The 26,654-nt window shown below is 38.2% G+C and overlaps 1 long non-coding RNA gene across 1 annotated transcript in view; it reads left to right on the forward strand.

Moving 5' to 3' along the window:
- Positions 1-126: 126 nt before the first annotated feature.
- LOC104863369 overlaps positions 127-26,654 on the forward strand; it is a 34,463-nt gene continuing 7,935 nt past the window's right edge. Inside the window, exons 1-2 of the long non-coding RNA XR_004517121.1 lie at positions 127-379; positions 2,188-3,039. This is a non-coding gene — a long non-coding RNA (uncharacterized LOC104863369). The remainder of the gene's footprint in view (positions 380-2,187; positions 3,040-26,654) is intronic.

Genomic DNA, 26,654 nt, shown 5'->3' on the forward strand with positions numbered 1-26,654 from the left:
CGTTGCTGGCTGTTCCTGCACTTGTGCACTGGGGCCGTGATGACCAGCTTGGCGCAGGCCTCGATGGCGCTCGGCACCGGCCTCTCCTCTTGTCCCCACTCACTTTAGGCCTGCGGTGGAGTCCTCGCCTCTCCCGGGGACGCTGCAGTTCTCCAGGGTCCGAAGGCCGGAGAAGTCCAGGGATGCGAGGTTCCTCAGCTTCTGCTCACCTGGCGCTGGAACTTGCAGCAGCCGGCGAGGTGGCCTCGGGAGACGACCAGGTGACCTGGTCTCCCGACAGGCCCGTGTTGTAGAGCACTGTCCTTCCACCAGGAGAAGCCCAGGGCCACACAGGCTGCAGAAGCCCGCAAGGGTGCAGTCTCTCACCGGCACCAGGCAGGTAGGGCTCACCAGGCCCTGTTCTCCAGGGACCCAGGGTGTGGCGCGGCAGTCGGTCAGGTCCAGCTCCACCCGGTCCCGCTCGCGGGGACCTCCGGGTCCTGGTCCTGTAACCACGTCCTTGCGCAGGTGGATCTGAGTGAGGTGTGAGCTGCCAGGCTCCGTCCCAGAAGAGGCTGAAGAAGCTCTCGTGAGGTTTAAGGTGCAGGTGGCGTTGATCAACTCCGGCCAGTGGCAGACCTCGCTGGGCAGGAAGATGTGCGGGTGCAGCCGCAGGGTCTCCTTGTCCAGCAGAAGCCCAGCGTGCCATCCAGGTGGCCCTAAAACTTAATGGTTTAAGACAAGAGCAGCTGTTTATTTCTCCTGATCCTGTGGGTCCTGGGAGGATCAGGTGGGCAGTTCCCTGATTTCACCTGAAAGTTTTCATACCATTGCGGTCAGAGGGTAACTTCAGGCAGCAGAGGCCTTGGGACTCCAACGCTGGTTCAGGGCCTCTCACCTCGCAGAGACCCTGCACGGGCGCCCTGTGCCAGTGGGGTGACCTGGACCTCTTACGTCATGGCTTGGGCCTCTCAGAATCAGGAAGTCTGGGCATTAGGACTGTTAAGCCGTGGGATCTGAAGTTTCAGAGTCTCCTCTGTCACCGCGTTCTGCTGATCAAAGCAGTCGGGACAAGGCCCAATCAAGGAGGGGAAGCCAGGAGTCAGCTTCCCCTCCCGAGGTGGGGAACGGGACAGACTGCAGGCGCCGCTGCCCGACGTGGAGTCACGGCCTGTGGCCGTGAGAGGCCTGCAGACGGTGCGTTCTCCACGCGTGGGTGTCGGCTCGTCTTCACAGGTTAGGGGAGGCTTCCTTGTGAGTCCACACAGGAGACGCAGGGATGCGGGGAGGATTGCGGGAGGCTTTGTCGGAGAATAGCACATGTACACATGTATAGGTGAGGAGACAGTCACTGGGATAATAATGAAAAATTTAGTAGTCTTCAGAACTGATATTGCTACTTTCAAGTAATGGGAAGACGAATGACATGGACACAGATCTTTCTGCAGGCTGATGCCTGTATTGGGAGCGTGATCTTGAACAACAGAGCCGCGTTTCTCTAACTCGGAGCCACAGTGGGCGTAGAAAGAAAATGGTAAACACTGAGCTGGAGGAATTTTCTGTTTTTATCAGATTTCAGATTTTGTTCTCGTAGTTGAACGAAGGCAGACTAATTGCAGTACACATATTTGAATACAGGACAAATAATAAAAGACAGGCATAGAAATGGCTTGGGAATTTTGCTTTCTAGATAATCAAGCTTTGTGGAGTTCAGGTTTATGGCAACTTGGATCATATTCCTCAGCATTGAGTTGAGAGCTGAGAGCTTAGAAATTTCCATACATATCTTCTGTGAACAAATCCACCTTGGCCTTACGGTCATTATGTATCATATGAAATAAAAGTCTTGAGTGGAAAGGCAATCATTACGATTGCTTCTACTTTGGAGTACAAATAACAATCCATTCCAGGTATGTATGCAGTAAATAATCTTATTTTCTTTTAGTACCATAGTTGGTTACTGGCCATATCAGTAATGATATGAGGAAATGCAGTGAAGTATGTGTGTTTTAACTTTCAAGTTCTTTATTATATTAGGGTAGAAGCTAAGTTCCTGTCAAGCCCACACATTGTCATTATTTTGGCACTTGTAAATTAGTTTGTAGAAATAACATTTCTCCTGCCTTAGTCTTTTTTGTACCCCACATTCTTCAGCTATTAACTTTATTCCAAGCTTTTCATAACCCTCATTCACTCATTTGTTCATAGGGTTCCACCAATGAGTGAGACCCTGTCAAAGTGATGTTTGCACTACAATCTCCAACATGACAAATCAACCTACTGCAGATCTGGTGGGAGAGAGCTCCGACAATAGACGCAAAGACCCTGAAAAGGAAATAAACCCTAAGGTGTCCACGGATCCAAAAGGAGGTCATGCTGAAGGAGATGGGGCTCTGACGCTGTAACAGAGCTTTGCGTATTTTTCAGAGCTGGAGAGGAAGACAATAGTTATGTTTTGAGCAGGGCGGTGACATCCCTGCGAGGATCATTTCAGCTTCTGAGAAGAGAAAACTTAACCATAGAACAGCAGAGGTCAGAAGGAATCCGGGAAGTCCACAGTGACGACGTGGCGTGGACTGGGTAGAGAGGGACTTAGTGAGAAGAGTGGTACTTTTTGCTGCTCCTCCCCTGCCCTCCCATCTCACCTGTGCTCCTGTTCTTGTTTTTGTTAACTTAGTGTAACAGTTGGTGAGTGCGTATTGTATCTTGGTGTCAGGTTTCGTTGCCTCTGTCACCTCTAGTTCCCTTTTCTCTATCCTTTACTTCCTCGTTATTGCTTCTTGACCCTATTTCTCTTTCATTTCCTCTGTAGTGAGGCCTTATAAAGTTCAATTTGCTTTCCTTCACCGATAGACCTGGATTTCTAATCTTTTCTAGGCTAAGGGAGCATATGAAGAGTCTAATTTAGCCGGACTAGGTAACTAAAAATATTATGACCTAGACTCGCCCGATTAGGTGCCTGTAGAATAGATTTGCATCATAGCACTGACTGGCAATGAAAATGCTTCATCTAAAGGAAGCTGCGAGAAGATGACATGTCTGTCCTGCACGTGGAACCAGGTGAGACGCTAACTCCATTTTAATTTGGCTGTGTTTAGTCTTGTTTGGTGTTGAGAATGAATCAATGAATGAATAAATTAGTGAATGAAAAAATAAAAACAATGCAAGAGAGGATTTTGTAGTCTGCACAAAATGATAGCTGTCTGTTGCTATGTGCACAGCTAGGAAAATTTATAGCTTAGTAACTTTCACATCTCTGACTGATACTTGGGACCTATGTGGAAAAATGTGACAACTGGCCTTCCTTCCTTCAGAGAGAGAATGGGCATCTTTGAAGATAAACTAGTTCTGGGCTGGGGATTTAGCTCAGCGGTTCGGTGGCCTGCCTTGCAAGCACAAGGACCCAAGTTCGATCCCTGGTACCAAAAAAACCGAAACAAAAGATAAACTAGTTCCTAACTTGTCTCTGATCTGGTGCTGCTCTATAGAGACTTCCCTGATAAAAAACTGAATTGCTACATTAGTCGAAACTTCTCTCGTTCCAGTCATTACTTTTGAGAGGTAGCAACTCAGGCGCCGACTAGATTTCCTAGAAGAGTGAAGGATCTGTGGCACAGGAGTTGGGGACACCAGGAGAGCAGGACCGGAGTGGGGGACTGAAGCTGAGACCCAGAAACCAGGCCTGTCTTCGGAATGTGCACTTGTCAGAATTCCTGTGGCTAACTGTTGCACAAATCATGTTTTTAACTATATTATTGTAACACTTAAATTTTCCCTAGGGGCAAACTGAAGGTCACATAATACTTCCCCTTAATCATAGGGTTTGGCAGCAGAAAAGTGTCCTGCAGGGTGAATAAATAGTGTGCCACTGGTTAAGGAAAGGAGGAGCTCCACAGTGCCTTGTAGAGATGGGGACAGGTTGCACCCCTGCATGTTAAAGATGGGGACGTCATTTTGACACAGTGACCACACGATGGACGAATTCACCTCCGTGCAGTTTGGCTTGTAAACTCACATTTTTAGGTAAAGAGTTTTCCAGTTTTGTAGATGAAGTGACTCAGCAGCCCCTCAATTAAATCATTCCTTAAATTTTATTTGTAGGTTCCGGGGTTTAGAGAGAGAGCCAGCATAAAAGAACACAGCATCTTTCCCTTAGAGGTGGAGGAGAATAGAGGATGTGTGAACTAGGGGGAGCAGAGCCTCTGACTTGGCCTCTATAAAAGGGCTGCCAAATCCATGCTGTTGCTTTTTCAGTGCAGTTGTACAGATGGTTGCAGAGAGACAAAGCAAAGGACACACCCTTTTATGAAAATGTGCATCCCCCATTACCTGTTCACACTTTATACATTCCACTGTTTATCCCCTCCCTATCCTATTATGAAAGAAAAAGTTAAGGTAGTCAGCAGAGAGTTGAACGAGATTTGAGTTGCTGCTTTTCAAAAACTTTATTTTAGACCTTGATGAAAAGCAGTAGCAGCCGAAGGGAACAGCCGACTACTTGATTTTTAAAATGTGGCTCTTAAGTAAACTACTGTAGTACGCACGGGGGTGGGGTGGGGGAAAAACAGTGTCTGCAGAACGGCTAACTCCTATTGCAGGTGACAACAAGCTACCGGGTTAGCCAGTGTGACTGTTGTACCACCCCGGGAGTGTTAGGGGCTTTCCCCCAAAAACACTCAGATTGTTAAGTGTACTCTTAACACCATCTGTGGAATTGTTTTGCACAAGTAAACCACATGCTAACACAGTGCTCACTTTGAGAGAACTCTCCAAACATCACAAGGACTGTTCCAAAGTCCAGACCATTTCCTGTCTCTGTCAGAGAGCAAATAACAACAAAAGACTTACTCCAAATACAAGTCAAACAGAACGTTGGAGAACCTCCACAGTAATTTGCTTTGCACAACAACTAGAGGAAATTTTAGGCGTAACCTGCAGAGAGCAGTGCATAAACCCCTTGTACTTAGGATGTACTTCCCAAGTTACACAGGAAGACAAGGTAAACATTTACCTAAGAAATGGTATGAAATTGCTAGCAGAAACTCTCCCCTCCTTTAAGCCCCAAATTAGCTAGGGTCTGACTCTACCCAACACCCGGAGGGCTTGAGTGTTACAAATTATCTCATCCTTCGGTTTAGAGAAAACAAAAATTTAGCTTTTCCACTAAAATACTTGTAATTGTTGACCTGGTAGAATGAAGGTAAGAGTAGATATGCATGGAAGATAGTTGCTGTTATTTCTGATTGTTTTGTGTTTTTTGTGACTCAAGTACTTGTAAGTGGGGTTCTAGCACAGCGGTGAGCAGGTACAACTGTATGTCTTTATTTAGTATTTTTCTGCTGAAGAGCATGAATGGCCATTGTGGGGCTTTGCAGTATGTATGTGACTCCTGGGTAATTGTTACAGTGCCATAAAAGCATGGCATGCATTTGGTTATACCTTCATGTATGGGCTATAAAATTAAAGTCTCCCCAGAGTTTCTTTCTAGTATTAACTTTATTTTTTTATTTTTCTTTTTTGAGACAAGGTCTTTTGCATAGTTGAGACTGACCTGCAGTTCACTCTGTAGCCCAGGCTGGTCTCGAACTCATAGGATCCTCCTGCCTCAGCCCCCCAAGTGCTGGGATTACAGGTGTGGGCCACCATGCCCAGCTTCTAGTATTAACTTTATTGCAACCATTGCAGATAGCAACAAAGCTCAGGGTACTGGCTGTAACCACTCCATCCCTAAATAAGGTAAAGTCACAATGATGAGATATGTTATCGTATTGGATCAGGACTCATTCTGGCTGTGACATATTGCCCAGTGCATACTGGGCATATAAAACAGGGAATGGTAATTCATCTTATGGTGAAGGTATGAACCTAAAGTCCAGAGAAGGGTAAACCCATGTGCACCCAATGAGTTCCATGAAACATAGAATGTCAGAGATGTTTCTGTGACAGTTTGGAAATATCATTTCTGATCCCCACAGCTACAGTCTTTAGAGGAAAAGGACGTCCACATCATATTCTTTATAGAGAAAGGTCACGTGTAAATAAGTTTGAATAAAGAAGAAACAGAAAGGTTAGCTACTAGCATTACAAATGCTAGTATATAAAATTGTATGTAGAAACTTAACCTTATATGTAGAGAAAATGAGCATTTTATTTTGTTATATTGTTACATCTGTTGACTCTTTTTTTCTTTTCTGTTGGTAAATGACATTCTAGTATCTGGTGTCTCATGCCAGTTAAAAAAATGAACTCTTGTTTATTGCTATTTAAAAAATATTTGGAAACTAATGCTGAAGAGTCAGTGTGTTGCCTAATAAATCCACTGTATAGACAGAAGTGGAGTGTCAGCCTTGTACCAGGTCCTCACTCTGAGGAACATGGATTACGTAGTAGGAGATGGCTTGATTCTCTGAGGAGCTCCATGAGGAGCACATGACTCACAGTGGAGGATTTCATCATCTCAGGAAATTGTTATTTCTTTTGTTGGAGAAATTTAAGATTAGATTTTAAATCAAGGTGGAGTTGCTCTTTGCCTCGTATAAGGTATTGCTTCGGGGAGAATGGTCATGTTTATTAGAACAATGCTAGAAGAAATCTTATTAATAGTTGAGTATGAAGTCCATATTTTAAGTTCTTTGGGAGAAAAGGAAAGATTGGCCTCCAGTGCGGTCAAGAGTAGCCTTTTAGATGAATTTAGTGTGCTTTGTTTTTATTATGCTACTAACTAACTCTGTCCTTCCCTTGAAATATGTACTGTTTTTGTGCAACTAATGTGGTTGGAGTTCCATCCAACATTTTAGTAATACTTATTAGTGCCAATCTTAGTATAGCTTGATAAGTCAAACTTGTTGCGAATCATTTGCAGTTGTGACACACAACTGATCAAAACTCAATGTTGTTATTGAGTTGACAGTCTCATGGAAATACCTGGCCTGGGAGCTTGGGTGTGACTATTATGGAGAAAGGAAAACCAAAAGAATTACAGTAGAGTTCTATAAAACTGTAATCTTTGGCAGTTATAAAAGAGATTTCCTAAAATATGTTTCATTTTATTGCAATAATTTTAATTTCTCTTTTTTTATTTTTATAAAGTCCTCTTACCTGTAGTTTAAGTGTATTTAAATATTTCAATCAAGGCTCAGTAGCAGATAACATGAACCTAGTTTCATTACAAGTTTGAAATGATCCACCATCCAAATTGAGTTCATGGGTGATGCCTCCGATGCCTGAAGTTCATGGCTGAACAGAAACATTGCTAGGAGGAATACTAATGGCAGGATTTTAGTTCAGAAGAGATTGGAAAATGATTGAGGCTCAGGAAAAGAGCCAGCCAGGAAGCAAAATGACAAGCTGAAGGTGGAGTAAGGCTGTTGTAGGACTGAAACATATCCTTCCAGATTGACTCGACTGTCTTAAACTGTGATATATTGGGAGCAGTGGAGTCGTAAGATTTTAAGCCTGAAGCTCACTGTCTTACGAGCTTGGTAATTAGCAGCGGCCCTGCTCTTGACTGACCGCTACACAGGGGCTCTCCCAGTGTCAAGTTGAGCTGTTCCAGGATTGGGAATGGATCAGCGAAGAGGCTGCTGGGCTCCTGCAGCACATGAACCTTGTGTGGTATCGTGGGAAGCTTGTGTTGTCTTATCTCTAGCCCATCACATAATGCATGGCAGGCATGACAAGTTATTGTATTTATTAATGTATTTAATAAATAGTTATTAAGATCTTTTTGCAACCAAGTATTTGGGAAATATGGTGGTCTCCACAGCCTGATACCTGAACCATAGAGTTTGCAGTTCAGTATATGTTAAATTTATTAGCTTTTAATTTTTCATTGATTTAATTTTCTTTATTTTGTTCTGAAGTAATAGGAAACTTTGATTCATTGTTAATTATGACATTTGTTCTGTGTTTTCCATTTTATTAGAGTACAGGTTCTCAAAGTAGGTGTTAATGATCCTCTGGATTTCTGTGGGATCTATCATGACTTCACTTTTTCCATTCCTGATTGCATGGATCTGAGCCTTTTCTTTCCTTTTTTTTTGATAAGGTTTGCTAAGGGTTTATCAATTTTATTTATTCTTTCAAAAAACCAACTCTTCAATTCATTTATTTTCTGTATCATTTTCTTAGTTTCCATTGCATTAATTTCTTCTTTAATCTTTATAATTTCCTCTCTCGTTCGAGTTTTGGGTTTTTCTTAATCTTGTTTTTCTAGGAGTCTAAGAGTCATCGTTAGGTTGTTTATTTGAGCTTGCTCTGTTTTCCTAATGTGAACATTCAGTGCTGTGAATTTTCCAAGTAGAACTACTTTCATTGTGTACCATAGATTCCTGTATGTTGTATTGGCATTTTCGTTTATTTGTAAAAACTATCTAATTTATTCTTTAATTTCCTCTGTGATCCATTGATTGTTCAGGAGAGTGTTGCTCAATTTCCATGTGTTTGTGAAATTCCTATGGTTTCTTATGCTATTGATCTCCAGCTTGATTGCACTGTGATCTGATAATATACATGGAATGACTTCAATTCTTTTGCATTTATTCAGACCTGTTCTGTGAGCTAATATGTGATCTATCTTGGAAAATGACCCATATGCAGCTGAAAAGAATGTATATTCTGATTTTATGGGGTGGAACACTCTATAGACGTCTATTAAGTCCATGCATTCAAAAGCTTGGTTCAGTTCTAGTATTTCATTGTTGATTTTTTGCCTAGATGATCTGTCTATTTGTGATAGTGGGGTATTTAGATGCCCCACCACATTTGTATTAGTGCTTATTTGGTTTTTCATATTATTTAGTATTTGTTTTATATAGTTGGGGACATTTATGTTTGGTGCATATATGTTTATGATTGTCATCTCTTCCTCTTGACTTGTTCCCTTTTCAAGGATGTAGTGGCCTTCTTTATCTCTTTTAATCAGTTTTTGCTTGAAATTTACTTTGTCTGTGAATAAGATTGCTACCCCTGCTTCTTTCTGGACTCCTGTCGCATGGAGAATTGTTTTCCACCCTCTCACTTTCAGTCTATGGGCTTCTTTTTGCACTAGGTGTGTTTCTTGTATACAACATACAGTTGGATTTTGCTTCTTAATCCATTCTGCCAATCTATGTCTCTTGATTGGTGAATTGAGGCCATTGACATTGATGGTTATAACTGATATGTATTGACTTATTATTACTCTGTTATTGTCCTTTTGCTGACTCTTTTTAATTTTTTGCCCTCCCCTTTTAGTTTCTTGCCTTTGCTATTTGATTTGGTCTGTTGGGCCTCATGGTGTTGTGGTCTTTATTCTCTTTTTCTAGGATATTGTTTAAAATTCCTTGTAGTGCTGGTTTAGTATTCATGAAGTTTCTCAAGTGTTCTTTGTCATGGAAGTATCTTATTTCCCCACCCATTTTTGAGAGAGAGTTTTGCAGGATACATCAGTCTTGGTTGGAGGTTGTTTTCTTTTAGGACTTGAAATACCTCACTCCAGGCTTTCCTTGACCCAAGGGTTTGTGTTGAGAAGTCTGCTGTGATTCTGATGGGCTTTCCTTTGCATGTGATTTGTTTCTTTTCTCTTACTGCTTGTGGTATTTTGTTCTTCTGTTGGGTTTTTGGGATCTTCATTATTATATGTCTAGATGTAGATTTTTTTGATCATGGTTAATTGGAGTTCTATATGCCTCACTTATCTGTATGTCAAATTCTTCCCCTCTGTTTGGGAAGTTTTCTGTCATTAATTCTGTGAACAGCTTTTTTAAGTCATTTGTATTTTCTCCTGCTACTTCATGGATTCCTATCAGTCTTATGTTATTCTTCTTTGCATCATCTAGAAGTTGTTGGATCAATTTTTCACGATCCCTTACTATTTTTAAGAGACCGCTCTTTTCATGGTCACTGACTACAATCCTATCTTCTGTATCTGAAATTCTATCTTTGCAATCTTTTATTCTATTGCGTACACTTTTAATAGAGTGTTTAATCTCCTGGATATCTGTTTAAATCTGTTTTATGGATTCCATTTCTTTCCTTTGTTGGGTGTTTATTGTTTTCATTTCTTTCTTATGCTGGGCCTTCATGGTCCTGAGCTCATCTATTTTTTTGTCAGTTTCTGTTTTAGAGTCACGAATCATGACTTTCATTTTGCTCCCCATCTCTATGTTTATCTGGGAAATTATTTCTGTTTTGAATTTTTCTAGAGCTTGATTGATCTGTTTTGTTACTTCCTGTGCTGTTAATTATGACAAAGATTTTCTGCTTGATCAAACTTTAATGAGACTCCTGAGCCAGGTTCTAGGTCCACTTTCTTGCAACATTTAGTTTTACCACAAAACATTGTTAAGTCAGTTTGAAAGAATCCCAGCTTTCACACCTGATCACACACATCAGATTTCTCATCTGCGACCATCCTGAAAATGCTCAGCCTGACCTGTCTTCAGCAAGAATTATGTCAGGTCGTTTTACCCAGAATCTCTCTTACCTAAATTTTTCTTCTGTGCTTTACACCCCATTACATGGTCCCTGTACCTGTTGTAATGGTCCTGTATGAAGTCTTCCTTACCATGCTTGAACAAGGATCATTTAATACTTTTGTCTGTATAATATTTCCCCTTTCTTCACATTTTGGCTATTTGCCCTGTGTACTGTCACTCTGCATGGCAATTCTGTTCCTGGCAGTGCTATCCATAGCACTAGGCAGAGGGGCCTCAGCTTGTGGCTGATCTCGCTGGTGACCAGATACCGACCCCCAACATATGCACAGTCATTACAGTTATGCACAGCCTCCTCCTGTCCAGGACCAGCTCTGCTAGTTGAAGCAGAACCCAGAAACATTTTGGTCACCCACACCAAGGCTAGCACTGTGCAGGCCCCAGGGAAGTGCTTTTGGGCTTTTTCCTTCCTGTAAAGCCAGTAGTGTCTGCACAAGGCAAATGTTTGTGAGCTGTGCTGTTGTTCTTTGGAGATAGACCCTGCTTTACCATGTGTGAAAGATCTGAGTGGAAGAAGCATTCAATAATGAGATTGTCAAATTTTTCTCAGCATAGCATGAATACAGCAAGCTATTGTTGGCAAGGTTTCATTTATTAGAATTGCTTACCGTAGTTTTTGTTTGTTTACGTATTTTTAAATTTTTGATTCTAAAAGCACTCAGAAAAGAGTAGAGTATCTACATTATTTGCATGAGACAACTGAAGGACTACTTTTGAATTTTGGAATATTTAACAATTCCTATTTCACTTATATTAGGTATATAAGTAATATTCCTAAAACATGGCATCAGCTGATAACTAGATGGGCTGTGAATGGTGGAATGAGTAATAGTTCCACTTTAAAAAATAATTAATGAATTTCTTTAATTTTTAAAAGTAAAATTTTACAGTTATTAAATTATATATAAAATTTCTGTATCAGTTATAATTTATGTCTCACCCTTAACTTCTAGCAGTTAATTTAAAATGTTTTATAAAAATGTTTTTGGAGCTGTACACATAAAATAGTTTTAATGTTTTGAGTTTTGAAATTATCTCAATATTTTTATTAAAATATACATTTATATATATGTTTGATTTTTAGATCTTAATACTTTATAAATAGCACAGCTTATATAAATGCTGATTATAGTAAGGTAATAAATACATGACTTTGCTGAAATGATGGTAAAAAATAATACATGAATTTATAGGTTTTTAACAACCAGTCCATCAGCAAACCACTTATATAAAGTATGATACTTATTAAATTAAGCTGTCTCTAGTGTTTGTTGAATTTCAGTCACATTTAAAAATTATAGCATTACATAATTTATCTTTCCATCATGAAATTGTATTTGTCAAAGTAAGAGGATAGAATTTCTCTGATTTAGAAGTTAGCTACTTTGATTTGTAACTTTTCAATATGTAGAATGTTATAAGTTGGCTTTCATTTGGGTTCTTGCTCATGGGCTTACAAACATTTAGGAACAGGTAACAGAGTTCATAGTGTTTCCAACACCCATTTCCCCCCAAATATCACAAAATTAAAATTATTTAAGCAAAAATATTCCATGGACTGACTTTGGCTTTTTTGCTATGTCCCATTCTGAGGGCTACCAGTGAGGTAACCATCTTTCCAGTCCCCTTTCTTGGAAGCAATCCTGGAAAGACTGTCATGCAGTTGTTGGTGCAGGAGCTTTTCTCACCTCTGCCTCCCCTCCCCACTTCTGAGCTCTCTCCACTGCACTCTCGGCTTTATTCTATTGATTTTGCTCCATGGTCTTTTCTTTTGATCTGGTCTTTTCATTAATGATGTCTTTGGCCAGTTGACCAAGTTTTAGGTCTGGCATTTTCTCAGCATGCTTCATTTGATACTGACTACTACATGTTCCTCCACTAACACAACCTCGCCATCCCCATGACCCTCCTGCCGCTCTCTGGCTTCCTTCTTTCTGTCACCACACTCAAGACACCAGTGCAAGAGCCCGCCCTCAGAACAGATGGGAACTCTATCCTGCCCAGGGACCTTACTTATCTAAAAGGAGAGTCTGATTATTTGAGGTTATTTATTAATGGATAAACTTAGATTGTTTGATAATGGCTTAAATTGAGTCTAAAAATTATTACTGTTATGGTATCACTATCATTATTACTATTATAATCATTCTCAATTTGCCACAAGTAACTTAAATCTTTTTTGTTTCTGGTTATAAATGTAATGCACATTATAGCCCATTTAGAAAATAAAAATAAAACGTAATATTTCCAGGTGCATTCCAAGTACTTTATATATAGCCAGAGTCTGAACTGACTTTCACAACAGCTTTATGGGATAAATAATATTTATACCTCTGTTTATACCTCAGATGAGAGAGCTGAGACACAGAGAAGTTAGCATGATTCCAAAGTGTGAGATATTGTAAATGTGCTGATTTTCACAAATTAAAAATATTGCTGGGCCAGGGATTTAGCTCAGTGGTTCCGCTGCCTGCCTTGCAAGCACAAGGACCTGAGTTCGATCCCAAGTACCCAAAACAAACAAACAAACAAACAAACAAATAAATAAATAAAATAAAATAATACTGGGATTGGAAATATATGGGGAAAAGAGAAATAACTTATTGAATGGAAGAGCTATAAGAATATGAAGTAGAGACAAAAAGTGTGTTACAAAACAATTGAGAGTGCCAGGAAAAAATAAAAGCAAACAATGCACAGGAACTAAATATAAACTCACTAAAATGCTTCCAGGGCTCTATAGTGAAGAACACTCATATAGTCATAATGATATAACATGCATTTTTGATTGTTAGAATTATTTTATGGGCAAAGCATAAAAGAACCTTAAAAAGGAAAGAATAAATGTTGCTGGCTTGAAGTAAAAGGGTAGATGAAAAATACCTAAAGGTAGAGAAAAGAGTTGAGGTAAAGAATAAGGTAGGGGAGAGGATATGTTGTAATATCAAAGTGCTTCGCCTGGTTTCTAGATCAGAGGGCAGACTTGATCTAATGGTAGTTTGCGTATAGCTCACCAGGCCCAGCAGCACCTCCTCTGTCCCTTTCCCAACTACCAGCTGCGTGTCTCTCCCATCCTACTCCAATGGTATGTCTGAATTCGAGACATTATAAAATGTACTAGCCAGACCTCTGCTGACCTAGTAAACAGAATCGAGTGTAAATAATATTTATGACCTGGTAGACTACTTGGCTGAACCCACCTTGAAAGACAGTTTCTGCTTGTGTAGCAATATTTCTCCAACAGTAGCACATGCACAGGCAAGTGCACACACACACACACACACACACACGGCACACTCACACTCATGGACACACACACCAAACCAAGAGAGACAACACTGTAATTCATCAAGGAAAGAGGTGCATAAAGAAGGTGACTAAACTGAGATTTCATACAACTGTTTATTTGTCATAAAACTCTCCATGAGTTAACATATAAGCATAAGCATTAAGTGAATGACAGTTGTTTTATTATGTTTTCAACGTTTTTAGTTGTATCTTAAAATATACCAGATGCTGTCCACATGATGCCAAACATATGGCTTCTGGCCCTACTCTTGTGATCTGTAGGAGATTGCTGTAATGTACAGGGCAGGGAGAAAAAGCGATTTACAGATAGCCTGGCCTGAGCTTTTCACAGCACAGCTGGATCTAATTTCACTGAACTAATGGTCTCTTCCCTCCAGCACCTTTTATTTTATCAAATGCCACGAATTATTTTTTGAAGTGGTTCTTGTTGTAGTGAATACCACACATGGATAACATACAGGACATTTGGTTGTCTGCTTTCTGGTGAAGGTCAGGACCTGCTGTTGTTCGTGTTTGGGTGGAGGATGTGTTTCATGGGACTGCTGGAGAAAACTAATGAGTTTCAGCTGTCTGAAAGATAATGTATAAGACACTGCTCACTTGGTTGACCTACTTGGAATCCATTACAGTCATTTGGGGTTCTAGGCATGAAAATGGTGCCTCCCAAGCATATCTCTTCCTGTACTTGCTACTAAGCTAACACATCACCTGGAAAGATGAAAAGGGCAAGAAAAAGAGCGCGCACACTAACAAACTCTCCATTGCATTATGACTGCTTATTTGCTTTTCTGCCTTTTCTAGAAGATTTTAAGCTTCTTAAGGGTAGAATTCATGTCTTGGGCAAATAGCCTTTTCATAGCTGCTGGGCTGGTATGTAATGGAATTAAATATCTGCTGTATGAAGAGATGGAAAGACTTACTATCAAAGAGTCTGCAAAGATTTTGATAATTATGTATGAAGTGGATAGGTAGTCTATGAAAAGGTAGATTTTTGCTCTACTTTCTGATTTTTCTAAAAGCTTCCTTTTTAGGATTCATCTTTGTGTTTCTTCTAACTATAGCGTAATATAAGGGATGACTGAAATATATAATGAATGCTTAAATCTAAAAAATTATTGTAGTTACTTGTTACTGTTAAAATATCTCAAAATCCTCTCGCCTCTTTTCCCATTGTTCTTGGCACTTTTGAAGTAGTTCTGGAAGACTTCCACTGACAAATAGTGTCTTTAGAAAGTATGAGAAAAAAATACAGTGAATGTGGTCATGAGTGCCTTTCAGTGGAAAGGCAGGCTTGTGAAAACATGGCGGTGGGTCCTTATCCATCTTATTCACCAGATCTGACTTGGTGCAAATTCTGACTCTTCCCCAAAGTCAAAAGGACCATAAAGATCCATATCTTGAATTGACTCAGGACATCAAGGCAGCCAAGACAGCACAACTCAAGACAATCATGAAAGAGGACTTCCAGAACTGCTTCAAAAAGTGACAAGTGACCAGGGATTTGGCTGAGTGGTTCCACCACCTGCCTCACAAAGGCAAGGTCCCGATTCGATCCCTCATACAAAACAAAAAAGTGGCAAGATGTGAGGGGGAGTATTTTAAGCGAGATTATCGACAATTTTTCTTTTACCATAATACATTTTAAAATTTAAATATTTATATTTTTCATCACACCTCATACTCCTGTGTCTATGTACTACTGTTTTCCATACTCCCTGACTGTGGGACCATATGGGACCACATTGTGTAAAATGTTTAAATTTTACTGTAGTAAAACTTTTCTTGAGACAGGGTCTCCATTTGTAGTTCAGGCTGGCTTTGAACTCACTACATAGCCAAGGCTGGCCTCAAACTCACAGTGATCCTCCTGCCTCAACATCCCAAATGCTGGGATTACAGGTGAGTGCTGACATATCTGGCCAAACTTTACTTTGAGTTTCAAAACAAAACTAATTAAGAGAGTCAAAGAAAGTCACTAGATCCTTGTAAAGGGAATAATCCAAGAGGAAGAGATGACAATCATAAATATATGCACCAAATACTAATGCCCCCAGGTATACAGAAGAAATATTAAGAGACATGAAAAACCAAATAAGTACTAATACAATTGTAATGGGGACCTCAGTACCCCGTTGTCTCAAATAGACAGGACATCTAGACAAAAAACTCAACATTAAAATACTAGAACTGAACCCAAGCTTTTTTTTTTAAAAGTTGAGTTTATTGGTACATTTTAGGAATACAGTACAGTTACATTCATTGTTGGGATCTTCTACCTCTACATGATGGGTCTTGGTTCTCATTTTTTCCCCTTGTCCCTGCCCTCCCTTCACCCCCTCCTCCCCTCCCCATTTACAAACACTTTATTTCCATCTTTTCATTTTCTCACATTTTTTCTATTCCCTTATTACCCTTCCCCTACCCATCCCACCTTCGCTACACCTTTAGCTGTTTTCTTCCCATTTTACAATGTCAGTTATCTCATTAGGATCTTATGTACTATTATAGTTCATTCACACCAGAGAAACTATTTGGTATTTACATGTGTGTGACTTAATTATTTCACTTAGGAGTATATCCTCAATATGTATCCATTTTCCTATGAATGAATCTAATTTCTCATTCTTTATGGCTAAGTAGTATTCCATTTTATAGAAAAACCACATCTTCTTTATCCAGTTTCCAACTGATGGGCTAATGGGCTGTTTCCAAGTTTTAGCTATTACAAACTGTGCTGCTATAAACATGGGTGTGCATATATCACTGTGGTGTGATTCTTTTAGTTCTTTTGGAAAATACCCAGCAGAGGGATGGCTGGGTCAAATGGAACCTCTAGTCCCAGCTCTTTGAGGTATCTCCATATTGATTTCCGTAGTGGTTGTACCAGTCTGCACTCCCACAAACAATGGATAAAAGTTCCTTTCTCCCCACAAACCTGCCAACATTTGTTATGGTATGATTTCTTGATAGCAGCCATTCTTTGTGGGGTGAGGTGGAATCTCAGTGTTGTTTTCATCTGCATCTCTCGAATGACCAGTGATGTGGAACATTTTTTCATATATTTACTTGCTGCTTTTACTTCTTTGTCTGAGAAATGTCTGTTCATTTCAGATGCCCATTTTTGAATTGGGTCTTTATATTTGGGGAGCTAATTGTTTTGAGTTCTTTATATATTCTAGATAATAGTCCTTTGTCTGAGGAGCATCTGTTAAAAATTTTTTCTGTTGATGGTTTCTTTTGCAGTGCAGAAGCTTTTCGATAAGATGAGATCCCAGTTGTTGATTCTTTCTGCTAGTTTCCAAGCTACTGAGGATTTGTTCATTAAGTCTTTTCCTATGCCAATGTCTTCCAGAGTTCTGCCTAACTTATCTTCCAGCAAGTTTAGTGTTTCTGCTTTAATATTTAAATCTTTAATTCACTTGGATTTTAATTTAGTGCATGGTGAAAGATAAGGGGCCAGTTTTAATCTTTGGCAGGTTGAGATCCAGTTTTGCCAACACCATTTATTGAAGAGGCTATCTTTCCTCTACTGAGGATGGTCAGCTCCTTTGTCAAAGATGAGGTAGCTGAGCACGTCTGGATTTGTTTTTGTGTCTTCCAATCTGTTCCACTGATCCTCAGGTGTGTTTCTTTGCCAGTACCATGATGTTTTTATCACAGTGGCTTTGTAGTATAGTTTCAAATTGGGAATTGTTATACCCGCTGCCATGTGTCTGTTGCCTAGGATGGCTTTTGCTGTTCTAGGTCTCTTATGGTTCCAAATTAATTTTTGGATTCTTTTTTCTAGTTCTGTGAAATATAGTGTTGGAATTTCAATTGGCATTGCACTGAATCTGTATAGCAGTTTTGGTAATATGGCCATTTTCACTATGTTGATTCTACCTATACAGGAGCAGGGGATATCTTTCCAGTTTTTAATATCCTCTTTGATTTTGTTTTTCAGAGTGCTATAGTTTTCAGTGTAGAGGTCTTTTGCTTCTTTTGTTAGGTTGATTCCTAGATACTTCATTTTTTTGGATGCTATTGTGAAAGGAATTGTTTCCCTTATTTCTCTCTCAGTGACTCTGTTATTTGTATACAAGAAAGCTATTGATTTTTGGGTGTTGACCTTGTATCCAGCTACTCTACTGAATCTGTCAATTAAGTCTAGAAGTATTTTGGTGGAGTTTTTTGGGTATTTAATGTAGAGTATTATATTGTCAGCAAATAATGACAGTTTAGCTTCTTCCTTTCCTATCTTTATTGCTTTAATTTCTTTCTCTTGTCTAATTGCTGTGGCTAATGTTTCCAGAACTATATTGAATAGGAGTGGTGATAGTGGGCATCCTTGTCTTGTTCCTAATTTTAACATGAAAGTTTTCAGTTTTTGGCCATTTAATATGATGTTGGCTGTTGGTTTTTCATAGATAACCTTTATTAAGTTGAAATATAGACCATCTATTCCAATTTTTGGAGGGTTTTTATCATGTATGGGTGTTGAATTTTGTCAAATGCGTTTTCTGCATCTATTAAGAGGATCATATGGTTTTTGTCTTTGACTTTGTTAATATAGCATATGACACTTATTGACTTACGTATGTTGAACCATCCTTGCATCCCTGGAATAAATCTGACTTGGTCAGGATGTATGATCTTCTTGATGATCCTCTGTATTCTGTTTGCTAGTATCTTATTAAGGATTTTTGCATCTATATTCATTAAGGAGATTGGCCTGTAGTTCTCTTTTTTAATTGCATCTTTTCCTGGTTTGGGAATCAAAGTGATACTTGCTTCCAGGAATGAATTTGGAAGTATAGCTTCCCTTTCAATTTCATTGAAAAGTTTCAAGAGTAAAGGCAGTAGTTCTTCTCTAAATGTCTTGTAAAATTCAGCAGTGAATCCATCAGAACCTGGGCTTTTCTTTGTTGGTAGATTTTTAATTACTTTTTCAATTTTACTGACTGTAATTGGGGTGTTTAAAATGTTTTTATCTTCTTTGTTCAACTTTGGTAATTCATAAGTATCTAAAAATCTGTCCATTTCTTCTGTGTTTTCCAATTTATTGGAGTACAGATTCTCAAAGTAGGTGTTAATGATCCTCTGGATTTCTGTGAGATCTGTTGTGACTTCGCCTTTTTCATTCCTGATTCCATGGATCTGAGCCTTTTCTTTCCTTTTTTTGATAAGATTAGCTAAGGGTTTATCGATTTTAATTCATAAGTATCTAAAAATCTGTCCATTTCTTCTGTGTTTTCCAATTTATTGGAGTACAGATTCTCAAAGTAGGTGTTAATGATCCTCTGGATTTCTGTGAGATCTGTTGTGACTTCGCCTTTTTCATTCCTGATTCCATGGATCTGAGCCTTTTCTTTCCTTTTTTTGATAAGATTAGCTAAGGGTTTATCGATTTTATTTATTCTTTCAAAAAACCAACTCTTTGTTTCATTTATTTTTTGCATCGTTTTCTTAGTTTCCATTGCATTGTTTTCTGCTCTTTTCTTTATAATTTTTCTCTCTTTTTCGAGCTTTGGGTTTTTCTTGCTTTTGATTTTCTAGGCATCTAAGATTCATCACTAGGTTGTTTATCTGAGCTTGCTCTGTTTTCCTAGTGTGGACATGCAGTGCTATGAATTTTCCAAGCAGAACTGCTTTCGTTGTATCCCATAGATTCCTGTATGTTGTATTGGCATTTTCATTTATTTGTAAAAACTATCTAGTTTCTTCTGTAATCTCCTCTGTGATCCATTGATTGTTCAGGAGAGTGTTGTTCAATTTCCATGTGTTTGTGAAGTTCCTATGGTTTTTTGTGGTATTGATCTCCAGCTTGATTGCACTATGATATGATAATATACAGAGGATAACTTCAGTTCTTTTTCATTTATTCAGTCCTTTTCTGTGAGCTAGTATGTGTTCTATCTTGGAGAATGACCCATGTGTAGCCAAAAAGAATCTATATTCTGATTTTATGGGGTGGAACACTCTATAGACGTCTATTAAGTCCATGCATTCAAAAGCTTGGTTCAGTTCTAGTATTTCATTGTTGATTTTTTGCCTAGATGATCTGTCTATTTGTGATAGTGGGGTATTTAGATGCCCCACCACATTTGTATTAGTGCTTATTTGGTTTTTCATATTATTTAGTATTTGTTTTATATAGTTGGGGACATTTATGTTTGGTGCATATATGTTTATGATTGTCATCTCTTCCTCTTGACTTGTTCCCTTTTCAAGGATGTAGTGGCCTTCTTTGTCTCTCTGAATGAATTTTGGTTTGAAATTTACTTTGTCTGTGAATAAGATTGCTACCCCTGCTTCTTTCTGGGCTCCTGTCGCACGGAGAACGTTTTTCCATCCTTTCACTTTCAGTTTTTGGGCCTCTTTTTGCATTAGGTGTGTTTCTTGTATACAACATATTGTTGGATTTTGCTTCTTAATCCATTCTGCCAATCTTTTTCTCTTGATTGGTGAATTGAAGCCATTGACACCGATGGTTATAACTGATATGTTCTGACTTATTATTGTTCTGTTATTGTCCTTTTGTTGACTCTTTTTACTTTTTCCCCCCTCTCCTTTTAGTTTCTTGACTTGCCTATTTGATTTGGTCTGTTGTGCCTCATGGTGTTGTGACCTTCATTGTCCTTTTCTAGGATATTGTTTAGAATTCCTTGTAGTGCTAGTTTGGTGTTCATGAAGTTTCTCAGGTGTTCTTTGTCATGGAAGTATCTTATTTCCCCATCCATTTTGAAAGAGAGTTTTGCAGGATACATCAGTCTTGGTTGGAGGTTGTTTTCTTTTAGGACTTGAAATACCTCACTCCAGGCTCTCCTTGACCCAAGGGTTTGTGTTGAAAAGTCTGCTGTGATTCTGATGGGCTTTCCTTTGCATGTGATTTGTTTCTTTTAGTGCTTGTAGTATTTTGTTTTTCTGTTGGATTTCTGGGATCTTGATTATAATATGTCTAGGCATAGATTTTTTTTTGATCGTGGCTAGTTGGAATTCTATATGCCTCACTTATCTGTATGTCTATGCCTTCCCTTCTGTTTGTGAAGTTTTCTGTCATTAATTCTGTGAACAGCTTTTTAAAGTAATTTGTATTTTCTGCTGTTACTTCATGGATTCCTATCAGTCTTATGTTATTTTTCTTTGCATCATCTAGAAGTTGTTGGATCGATTTCTCATGATCCCTTACTATTTTTAAGAGACCTCTCTTTTCATGGTCACTGACTGCAATCCAACTTCTGTATCTGGAATTCTATCTTTGCAATCTTTTATTCTATTGCATACACTTTTAATAAAGTTTTTAACCTCCTGGATATCTGTTTAAATCTGTTTTATGGATTCCATTTCTTTCCTCTTTTGGGCATTCATTGTTTCCACTTCTTTCTTATGCTGGGCTTTCATGGTTTCTATTATGTTCCTGAGCTCATCTATTTTTTTGTCAGTTTCTGTTGTAGAGTCTCAAATCATGACTTCCATTTTGCTCCCCATCTCTATGGTTGTCTTGGACATTATTTCTGTTTTGAATTTTTCTAGAGCCTGATTGATCTGTTTTGTTATTTCCTGTGCTATGGGTTCAGGGTGTCCTGATGGTTCACTATCAGACTTTTCATCCTCATTTGCCCTACTGTTTGCCATTGGTGAACTGGAAGTCTGTCTTTGTGTCTTGCTTAAGTGTTTTCTAATTTTTGTTTTTGTTGTTCGGTTGTCCTTCGTTTAATTTCTGGGTTATTACTTAAATCTTCCTGATATAGTTACGCTTTAGATTTTGAGTCTCTAATGACTCATAGACATTCTCATTTTCATAATATCGGAGAAAACAACTCATTAAATCAATCACAATCCTTTATCCCAAGTGATACATTCAACAGCCCAATAGGATCAAGCATACTTGCAAATTGACCACTTGTGGTAGTCATTAATCTATCACCTTTAAACCATTCCAAGTTTGTGAGAGCAATGGCCTTGCTGCCCTGGACCTGTGCTGTTGCTACTGTTGGTTCCCAGATGCCCTTCCTGGCTCCTCCCTGCTCCTGCTTCCTGGCTGCTCGCTGATGACAGGAGCCATGCCACAGAGAGAGGTCTGGTCCACTGCCTGCCATACCCTGCACTGTGGGACTGCCAGTATGTAGTAATTTTAGTATAGTACCTTTATCACAGGGAAGATCTGCCGGGCTGTCTTCTAATAAAGGAAAAGCCTGAACCAAGCTTTTGAATGAGTGGACTTAATATGCATCTACAGATTGTTCCACCCCTGCACAAAATCAGAAAACACATTCTTTTCAGATGCGAACAGGTCTTTCTCCAGAAAGAAGATGCACCCTGAGGCCATACTCTTAAGTGAAATTAATAAGACTCACGTGTGTAAATACCAAATAGTTCTCTGGTGTGAAAATCTAAATGCATAAATAAGGATAAAAGTACATAATTGATATTGTGTAATAGGAAGAAAAGTTCTAAAGGAGTAGCAGAAGTGGGAGTGGTAGGGGAAAGGTAAGAAGGGAAAAGAAAAATGAGAAAAGGGAAAACATGTAAGCAAAGTCTTTGTAAATAGGGAAGGCTGGAGGTGGTAAAGAGAGGGCAGGGGAATGGGCAAGAAATAAGAATCAAGATACAATCATGAATGTAACTGTATTGTCTACCTAAATTGTAGCAATAAACTTAATGGAAAAAAATTTTGAAAATCCACCTGCTTACATGTAAGCTTCACAAGACACTGAATCTGTGTTGTACATGGATTATCTTGATATCTAGCAGCCTACTTCTAACTAGGTGCCACGTATTTATGGAGGCACTGTTAATGAAGAAAGTATGCTGGACTTGAAATCGTATTCCAAATCTACAGTGATAAAAACAGCATGGTACTGGCATAAGAACAGACATGAAGATCAAGGTAGCAGAATAGAGGATACAGAAACAACCCCAAGCACAGTCAACTATTTTATCTTTCACAGAAGAACTGAAACATGCACTGGAGAAAGATAGCCTGCTTATTTATTTATTGGTACTGGGGATTGAACTTGGGGCCTTGTGCTTGCGAGGCAGGCAGCGGCAACACTGAGCTCAATCCCTGGCCCAAGATAACCTATTTACTAAATCATGTTGGGAAAACTAGCTATCCACATGCAGAACACTGAATCTAGACCCATATCATTTACCACTTACTAAACTGAAATTGAATAAAATACTGCTCAAAGTGTGTCAAGGAAATAAATGTTAAAACAGAAACAGTCTGATGTGAATATAAAATAGGTAAAACTCATGAAGCCACAGTCATAGGCAAGGACTTTCAGAACAGAACCCCCGTTGACAGGAAATAGCACCAGGAAGAAATAAATGGGATCATATCAAATTGAAATGCTTCCGCACAAGAAAAGAAATAACCAACAGAGTGAAGAGCAACTTATAGGATGGGAAGATAATTTTGCCAGCTCTTTCTCACAGGACTAATATCTAAAATATTTAAAAGCTCAAACAAATGAGACCCCCTAAATAGAAGATCTAATAAAAAATGAGCAGCTGAAATGAATGGACACTTCATAGAAGAAGTACAAGTAGCCAACAAATAGATACACGAAGACATGTTCAATATGACTGGCTCTTAGAGAAATGCAAATTAGAAAAACATAAAGATTATATCTTACCCCCAAGAAAATAGCCATCATCAACAAATCAAGTACTGTAGTAACAAATGCTGGTGAGACTGTCGGGGGGAAAGGAACCTTTCTACAGTGTTGGGGGGACTGCAAACTAGGACAACCACTATGGAGATCAGTATGGGGATTCCTCAAAATACTAAAATTAGAAATTTAATTTGACCCAGGTATTTCACTCATAGCTATCTTCTGGAGAGTTAAAGACATTATATTACAGTGATATATGCATACCCATGTTTATAACAGCACAATTCATAATAGTTAAAGCTTGGAAGCAGTCTGTATGTCCATCAATAGATAAATTAAGAAAATGAGGTATTCACACACAATGTAGTACTACTCTGTCATAAAGAAGGATAAACTCAAGCCATTTGTAGGAAAATGGGTGCACCTTGAGATCATGTTAAGTGTCATAAATCAGACATAGAAGCTTAATACCACACGGTTTCTCTTATATACAAAATACAAATAAAGAACAAAATAAAAGATAGATAATAGAAAGTAAGGAGCTAGATTTTTCAGAACTGGGAAGGAGATCAAGATATGGCAGATGGGGGGAAGTGAGAGAAAGGGGATTAAAAAAAGGAATTAAGAAGTGTTACGAACCAAGTACCAATTCAATACAGGAATGTAAACTGTATTGCACACATGTACAAGTAAAACTAAGTAAAAAGTATTTATCTGAATTAAATATCAATTGAGAAATGAGAAGCAGCAATTGAAGAAGACAGTGCAGACACAAACACCAAGTACAAGGTACGCAGTACAAGATGCTGACAGAATAGTTGTAAGGGTTTGCTTGCTTGTTTGTTTTAAAGATTGTTGTTTTATGGTGATGAGTATTGAACTTAAGAGTCTTTTGCATGCTAGGTAAACACTGTACAACTACTCTATACTCTCAGCTCCTAATTTCAAGTTGTTAACTTTGGATTTAAATGGAAAAATCACTTTGAGAAGTTTATCTTTGCATTTATTACGCTGGTCATTTTGCAGCTATGATTTTTTAACACTTTAAGTAGATACAGTATATGTACTAGACCTTAAAAAAGCTATTAAAACTATTACAGTAGAACTTTCTGTAATATTTTCTTTGAATTTTTTAGTGCTAATGGTACTGAGATTTAATTTATGTAGAATAAAACTCATAATGTTCATTATACGGTTCCATCAAGTTTGACCCATAGAACCATCACCTTGACCCCGATTAATATCTTAATCACTTCAAGAACTTTCCTGGAGTTCTTTGCCAGTAAATGTCCTTGTATCTTTTTTTATTTCTGTCACCATAGATTAAACTCATAGAAATAGAATCTCTCCTTAAAATTCATATAAATAGCATTACTCTTTCTAGTATCTTTGGTGCATGATAAGGCTTTGTGTTTAGGTCACAGGGTGGGGTGTATCAGGTGTTCTTTCTTTTCTTTTGCTGAGTAGTGTACCACAGCTTTCCCATTTCAATACCGATAGACATTTATTTGGATTGTTTCCAGTTTGCAGCACTTGTAGAGAAAACTTTTATGAATATTCTTGAGTGAGTCTTTTGCAGGATAGACATTCCTTGGTTTTTTTGGCAATGCAGTTAAAAAGCAAAATACTTCATTTAGCTTTGGGAATGAGAGAGAATTTCCCCAGCTAGTTGTATTATTTTATATTCCAGCAGTGAATAACAGTTCCACATCTACTCCTTATTTTTAATTTTCATTGTCTCTTCATTGTTTCAAAATACATTTTCTTGATGACTAATGATTGTCAGCTATTTTTCACATGCTTTATTTATCTTCTTTTATAAGGTTCTTATCCCACCACTTGCCTATTTTACTCCTTTTTACCTTTACAGTTTTATCTGTAGAGGTTCTTTTACATTCAGAATATCAGTCTTTTAACAGATACACATCTGTGTTTCTTGTCATTGTTAACTTGGGGAAGTGACCCTTAATTTTAGGTTTTGTCCTATTTGGTACTTACATTGTTTAGTTCTCTCTGAGCTACTTGAATATATGGCTTGATGGCTATAATTAAATTTGGAAGTTTTTCAGACATTATCTCTTTGAGTATTTCTATTGCCTTGCTTTCTTCTTCTAAGATTCTGATTGCAGATATGTCAGAAGTTTGTTATTATCCTGTAACTCTTGAATGTTGTCATGTTTTTTTTTTGCTATTTTCTTTATCTTTTGTGTTTCACTTTGGACAATATTAATTGTCTACCTCTAGTTCTACTGAGGCTTTCCTCAACTGTGTCAGTTCTACTGAAGAGCCTATTTAAAACACTCTTCATCTCTCATTATGTATCACATTTCCAGTATTTTCATTTGATTATTTTGTAATTTGTTTTAATATGTAATTAATTTAATTTAATTTTTTGTAATTATTTTAATTATTTTAATTTCATTGAAATTCTTGATCTGAGGAGGCATACGGTCCAACTTTTCCTCTAAATCCTTTAGCATATTACTTGTAGTTATTTTAAACTCCCTATATTTGTACTTCCAAACATGGGTCACATTTGAGTTTATTTTCTGGCTTTGGCAGTGATAGCCTCCAGAAATGAGTTTGGACCTTTTTGGGAAGGAATGACATTAATTCCTCTTTAAATGTTTGATAAAACTCACCATAAAACTCTTCAGGCCCTGGGAAGGGTATAATAATGATCAGAACAGAAACGAATGGAAGAGACTAGAAAAAATAAAAATATTAATGGAATTAGATCTTTTATTGAAAGGATCAATAAAGTTAAACTTTTAGATAGAACAAAACCAAAGAGACTAGATTTAATTAAATTAGAAAGTAGAGACATTGAAAAGAATACCATATAATACAAATGATTATAAGGTACTACTCTAAGAGAATTCCCCAACAATTTGCATGATCTAAAAGAAATGGATAGCCGGGATTTAGCTCAGCAGTTCAGTGGCCTGCCTCACAAGTGCAAGGACCCAAGTTCAATCCCCAGTACCACAAAAAAAACAAAAACAAAAACAAAACAAAACAAAACAAAACTAAAAGAAATGGATATATTCCTACCAATGTACAATGTACCACAATCAAACTATGAAAGAATAGAAAATCAAATACAGCTATAACTACTGTGGAAATTGAATTATTAATAAAAAACACTCAACAAAGAAAATCATACAGAAGCTGAGAGGTCAGCAGTCCATCAAGATTCAAGCGCTATAGCTTCTCTACTACAATAACCAAGGCAAGTAGCTATCTTCCATGCAAGAAAACAACAACAAAAAAAATAGTTGTGGTATTCTTA

The sequence above is a fragment of the Fukomys damarensis genome, unplaced genomic scaffold, assembly GCF_012274545.1.
Source record: "Fukomys damarensis isolate Sample0158 unplaced genomic scaffold, DMR_v1.0_HiC HiC_scaffold_14, whole genome shotgun sequence".
Classification (NCBI taxonomy): Eukaryota; Metazoa; Chordata; class Mammalia; order Rodentia; family Bathyergidae; genus Fukomys; species Fukomys damarensis.